Raw genomic sequence first — 7,094 nt, 5'->3', positions numbered from 1 at the left:
AATTAATAACTGAACATTAGTCAGTAGGATGACGAGAGCACACATGGCAAATCACACATTTAAACTAGGTGCAGAAAAACATGTTTCCTTCCATGCCAGGCTTTACAGAAAAATGCACCAAAGGGAACATCAAGGGATTCACTGTCATGTTTTATGGAAGAAAAGGGGGTGGCGGGAGTTGAATGTTTGCAGAACTCTAATGACGGCAGGTGAAAATGAAATCATTCTACCTTGTCAGTGATTGTTCAATGTGTTCAAATCCACTGCTCCTTTTGTGACCCAGGGAGAGAGACTGCAGAAGCACCTGCTTAAAACTGAGCAAGAAGGGTCAAATGTGACCTTAGCTGGTTTCCAAAACTACTCTAGTCCCTGCAACTCATCCCTGTTGCACTTTGAGGTCACTGAAGCCCCAATCCAGGGAGAGGAGTATCTGAATCACAAAGATATTACAACTAGTTATAACTAGAGCACGGCCCCAGCTGAGAAGTTCAGAACAGGCTCTGGATCCTCTAAGCAGTAGAGGGCATCAGACCAGTGTTCTGGCTCATGTCCATCTCTAATGAGACCGTGTGCAAGCAGCATGAAACACAGAACCCACCTGCAATCACTGTAAAACTGCCTGGAACTAAACCACAGAACATTTCCATACATTGTGCATATCACACGAGTGACATTTCCCCTGTGAGCTGCTGAGAACTTATAAACTTCGCTTTCCCCCACAAGGCTCAGTGACAAGCATTTCCAGCCACCATCTGCCAAGATGATCTCCCAGAGTCACTTTCTCTGGCTGCTGGTTCTCTGGGTTCATGGTAAGAAGCAACACAAGAGTCTGCAGGGGTATTAACCAATGTAATAAAATGCAGGAAATGCTGCAATATTTTATTTAATTTATTCTTACTTTCCGGCATGACTTTTGATTAAATAACTCTGGCACTCTCACCATCAATAGAGTTGAAGCCGATGATGCTGGAGATTATTACTGTCAGCAGGGTGGCTACAGCTCCCCTCGCACAGTGATACAGACCAATACAGACCAAGACTGTCTAGTGTGCATGGGGGTTGCCTTTGTTCCAGCTTTGTGAACAAAGCTTGCAGTGTTTCCTGTCAGTCAATTACACGTGAAAAAGGATGAGGCCCCTTCTCAGCTCTTTCCATGAGCAATATGATGTCAATACTTCCCAAAGGCTGAGATTTAAAATGAGCTTCTGTTACAGCCTCCTGGATGGCAGGGGGTTATCAGGGAGGGGTGTGCACAGTGGCTGGTCCATTCCACACCATCAATCAATTTTTCAAACAAAAACTGAGTATAACTTTGAGAAAGAACCTGTTTTTTCAGAGTAAGAACTGAACTGTGGTAAGAAAGTAAACAGGGTTTGTAACCTTCCCACTTAATTCTCTGCTGTCCGTCCGAACGATTTCCTGTCTGTGTTTCTGTACTAGTGGAGGGCCTGAGCCTCTGAGAGCTCTCCTGTGTTGTCTGAAGGGTGCGGGGCGTCCTCTTACACCCCACACCGGCCACTGTCTGTTAGACCCCATCAGCCTGCACTGGGGGGGGTCACCTCGTATTTCCAAAGCCACCATTCAGCCCACACTGAGCTCTACCCTAAGGAAACCCTGCAGAAACCAGCTCAGGCAACCCTGAGCGTCCACCGGCCCTGCTGCTCCCCTGTCTCACCCCTCTGAAAATTCTGGCCTATGGGATTCCTCACAGAGCTGGAGCTATAATTACCCTCATCTCTCCTGTGCCCTCACCAGCAGCCTTCTCCTCATTATCTAAATGCCCAAGGAGGCACCTGACAGCTGCTTATTGCAAACAAAACAAGTCACACAAGCACACACCAGGGAACCTCTGGCACAACATAGATCAAATTCATCCCTGAGGTAACTGCTCACTTCACTGCAGTTACATCAAGGATGGATTTGGTCCCACACGTCTAGCTGGGCTGATCTTTGCAGAGCAGAGTCCCCTGAGAGTACCGAAAGAGCTGAGGTCAGGATGGAGTCCAAAGGATTTAGTGCCCCCTACAGGTGTTCATTCAGATCTGCAGCAACCCATCCTCACCATTCCCATTGCTGCCCAAATCCCTTTGAACAATGGACACAAGGTAGGAAGTGAGGTTCTGAAACACACCTCAGTACTTGGGTCTCAGTATGGTGGCCAGGAACACAGTGTGAGCCCAGCTGTCACATGGAGTAGTGTCATTGTTACCAGTGATCCTTTGCAGTGCTGTAGATCTTCTTATTTAGTTTGCTGTATTCGGGCTCTCAGTTAGAAAGCAGAGTCATACCTTTCCAAGGGAACTTGGCAGATAGCTTTTACTTAATCTCCTGCCGAAAGAAATAGTGTGTGGGAAAAGCAATATTTGTGCAGCACCTCAATCCAGGACTGGAGCCAGCAGGAGGAACAACAGCAATACAAATAATGATAGTAATTAAGAAATACAAGCTATTTTTTTCCAAAGAGATCATCTCCCATTTAGGCACAAAAGAAGTATCCCACAGAGCTCAGCAGCTTGGATGTTGAGGTCTGTTGGAAACCTGGCCACACTTGTCTCAATAGCAGTGGCTGGGTGGCCCATAATTAGGTGCCTAAATGGGAGCTGAGCTTTTTTGGAAATCTGCTTCTTTGAGCCTGATGCGAGGCCTAGAGACATTAACGGAGTGTTGCCACTGATGCCAATGGAGGTTAGACCCTACAGGCATGTCCCTAAGCTGCAGCTTCCCCCACAGGTGCTGGAACTGGGGGTGCTGGGATGCTGCTGGGCCCCTGGCTTGGAGTGGTTCCATCATATACAGGGCTTAAAGTTTGGTTCAATGCCTCTCAGTCCTCCCACAATACAAATTGTTCCAGCACCTTTGTGGCAGTGGGTCTGGGACTAATTTCCCACTCACAGTAAGCGCTGTTGAAGGGGTCAGTGCTGGAGATGGTTTAACGTCAGCAAGGCTGGGACCGGCCACTGTCACAATGATACAGACGAATACAATAACTTCCCTGTTCTCCATGGAGTGCTTCGGGCCCACCACTCTATGTGTCACCAGACATTGCCACCTTCAAGGCAAATCAAAACAGGAAGGTCACTGACTGATTCCACAATTGAAAATGGCGAGAAAGCACGACACGCTCTCCAGACGGTGTCACTGCTCAACGGGAACAAGGGCAAAGTGAAGTCCTACAGCAGCCTGGCCTGCTGTACGCGTAGATACAGCTGTCAGAGTCAGAGTTTAAGGCCAGAAGGGACCGCCAGATCCTCCAGTCTGACCTCCTGTGTATCACAGGCCACCAACACCCATCCAGCAGCCACACACTAAACCAACAACCAAATGAGATCAAAGTGGACAAGATGACCTCCTGAGGTCCCTTCCAACCCTGATATTCTATGATTCTATTAGAGCCCACAGCTGAGTATTAGAGCTCAGCTGCTTGTGAAAAATTCTCATACACTTCCTACTACTGGACCAACTCCTCAGATCCCTCCTTCCCCAGCATTTACGAGAGCTATTCACATTATTCATAGGGAATATTATTTATTGCAAATTTCAGGTAAAATTCTCCCAGGCACAAGGCAGCATAAGCAGCATTTTCAGGGCTAAAGTGTAGCTTTAATGATTCATCGGCCTTGGGCTGGACCCCAGCTCAGGGTGAATTTCACCCAGAGCCTGCTTATTTGTTCCTGTGCTGGCTTTTGTGAGTTATTCATTGCTCTTGAATCTTCTCCAAATGATTTCTGCAGACAAGTTTTAGCCTATAGATCATACACAAACTGTTCCCCTACACTACTTTTTCATGGTGAGGGGTCATGTGAATCATGGGGAATTCACTAGGAGGGTGGTGAAGCACTGGAATGGGTTACCTAGGGAGGTGGTGGAATCTCCTTCCTTTGAGGTTTTTAAGGTCAGGCTTGACAAAGCCCTGGCTGGGATGATTTAGTGAGTGTTGGTCCTTCTTTGAGCAGGAGGTTGGACTCTATGACCTCCTGAGGTCCCTTCCAACCCTGATATTCTATGATTCTATGATTTTCTCTGCTTGCTGTGTAGATGGCTGTATCTTTCGAACAGGAAATTAGTGAATGACAAGTGATGATCAGCCCCTGAGGAATAAGGCACTTACATGAGCCAGTTTCCATGCTAAAAATCTATGAAATGTTCAGGATTTACGAACATTTCCATGAGCACCCTGCAGTCATCTGGATTCTCACATGCAACCATTGAAATGGCCCCACAAATTACAGCCAACCCAATTTGCTGCTTTTAGACATGACTCACAATTTACATTATTCATTATTCTAGTTTTTACTCAGTCTTTATTCAGGCAAACTCCCATTCTCCAAAACTCACTCATGATTTGGCCTATTATCCTGTTATTCTTATAGAACTTTATAGCCAAGTTCCTGTCCCCAGGGAACTAATCCAGGGGCTACTGTCTTGCCTGCATTATTCATTTTTATTTTTAATATACTGAACATCTCTTATTTCACCAGCCAACAAGAACAGCATTTCCACGAGAGTGCCATGGAATCCAGGGATCTGCCTCAGAATCTAGGTCGACCTTACCACGGAGTACACAGGGCTCCAGGCAGATGGCTCAGGGAGGAGAAAATGAGACTCATTTATTCAAACAGACTTTTTAACTGTAAATGTCACTTTTCTTAAAGAATCTTTTCAAGCCTGTTTCCTTTTATATTCAGTGAGAAGTGTCTCTGCATCTGCACTATGGAGCCTGAACACAGTCCTCAGTTAGGGCCAGATTCTGACAGCCTGACTCACGTTGAGTAGTGCGCTACTCTTTGAACAGTTCCAATGATTTCAATAGAACCGTTTGAGGAGTAGGGCCCTATTCGTGACAAGTAAATCACAATCTGCCCTCATGCTAAATGTAATACCAGAGACATCAGTGCATTCAGGCACCCAAATCCAGTTACCCCGGACACACGGTGGGGATGTTTGCATAGCTATATTTATTTTGCATATCCATGCATGAGTGGCATTTCCCTGTAGCTCAGAGGAGTTATAATGGCTCCATGTCACAGATCATGGTTCAGTGAGCAGCAGTTGTCAGTCCAAAGCTTTCAAGATGGGGTCACACATTCTGCTCATCTGGGTGCTGATCTTTATGAAGGGTAAGTGCATTTGATTAGAATCATAGAAAAATGTATAAAGAGACGGACAATAAACTGTAGAACATTGTCAGAACAAAAGTGAGGAAAGATTTTTCAAATAGATGCCAATTCTCATTTATATGCTTCCATAAGCTCTGTCTACACAAACAACAGAATTGAAATGGTTTCATGTTAAATGAAATCCTGGTTGATACCAATGCTCTGACAATTTAAATCCTTGCACTATCAGGTACTATCACAAAAACATGGATTTATGCTTTAATATCACATACAGATGTCAGTGGAGACATTGTGGTCAACCACTTACAGAGTTCACTTGACTTCACCAAATAACCCATGCCCTCTAAATTCTTCCCAACATCCTGCCTTTTCACTGTAATTTTCCCTTTAAACAATCAATGAGTGTTTCCTGCTTCAAAGCAGAGAGCTAGATCCCAGCCCCTGCATCAACTCATGCTCTCCAGGGATATTCTTATCATTGAACCCACTCAGCACAGCTGCAGACCCACACACCCACTCGTACTAAATTAAGCCAACACTATTCCCAGAATAGGGAAATCTTAGTCCAAAAAAGCAGTTTCAGGAGCAAATATACTACCCAATGGGATAACAGCTGTGAGGGTGCATAACAGCCTAAGGCAGGACCTGTGATAGAATCGCTTTCACTTGAATCATGGGATAGTTGCGCCATATTGCTACAACATCTCTGCCTAATGAAGAAAAGGGAGGAGACTGGGAGGCCCTTAGAGGGCAAGGATTTTTTGGTGAAGCCAGGTGAACTCTGTAAGTGATTGACCACAAAGCAGGATCCCCTGATATGAATGCTTATCGGCAGTATGTGATACACCAGCCAGGCAGAGCTATAGGAAAGAGACCTTTGTTAAACACGCTGAGAGGCCAGTGTTACAAGCAGAGGCTCTAGAGTTTGTCCCTTAGCAGCCTTTCCTCTGTTTGTTTCCCCAAGCCCCTGTCTCCAGTTCCACTCATCATACAACATTTAGGAGCTCTGTTTAACAGATGCTTTGATAAAGGTGATGAAACCACTGCATAGCAAAGGAGCGAGCATCTGGCTCACAGCACACGATGTGAACCTGGTCTCTCACTGTCGCACTCCAGTGCTTGGGCCATGGCCAGCACCACAAGTAGCCACAAAACACATTGTGTGGCTCTCTGCCCATGTATTGTCTCAGAGTCAGCCATTTCACGTTAGTAATTAAGAGTCTCCCTAGAGTTCCCAAGAGACCACAAATGGAAACCCAGGAGAGGAGCATATGTGGCTAAAGGAAGAACAGAGAATCAAAAGAATTGGGTTCTAATCCTGGCTCTGCTCCTCAGTGATCTTGGGTTGGTCACTAAACCTCCGTGCCTCACACTTCCTCACCTGTGTAATATTGATATTACTAAGCACATAACAACCCTTTGATACAAGAGGAAAGCTTATTAATTGATAGAGAATATATTTTTAAAGGCGGGGGTGAGGAAAAGATAGGAGAGGAGGAATTACCAAGTCCAAATTGATTGAAGCTATTCACTCCTTACTGGATTGAATGTACATGCATCTGACATAGAGCCTGATTATCAGAGGGGGGATATGATAGAGGTCTATATAATCATGACTAGTATGGAGAAAGTGAATAGGGAAGTGCTACTTACCCCTTCACATAACACAAGAACCAGGGCTCACCCCATGAAATTAATAGGCATGATTTAAAACAAACATAAGGAAGTACTTCATCACACAATGCATAGTCAGCCTATGGAACTCATTGCCAGGGGATGTAGTAAAGGCCAAAACTATAACTGGCTTCAAAAAAGAATTAGATAAGTTAATAGAGGATACGTCTATCAATGGCTAATAGCCAAGATGGTCAGAGATGCAACCCCATGTTCTGGCTGTCCCTAAACTCTGTCTGCCAGATGCTGGGACTGGATGACAGGGATCACTTGGTAATTGCTCTGTTCTGTTCCTGACCGCTG

Source organism: Dermochelys coriacea, chromosome 4 (genome assembly GCF_009764565.3).
Source record: "Dermochelys coriacea isolate rDerCor1 chromosome 4, rDerCor1.pri.v4, whole genome shotgun sequence".
Taxonomy (NCBI): Eukaryota; Metazoa; Chordata; order Testudines; family Dermochelyidae; genus Dermochelys; species Dermochelys coriacea.
This window is presented reverse-complemented; position numbering follows the sequence as displayed.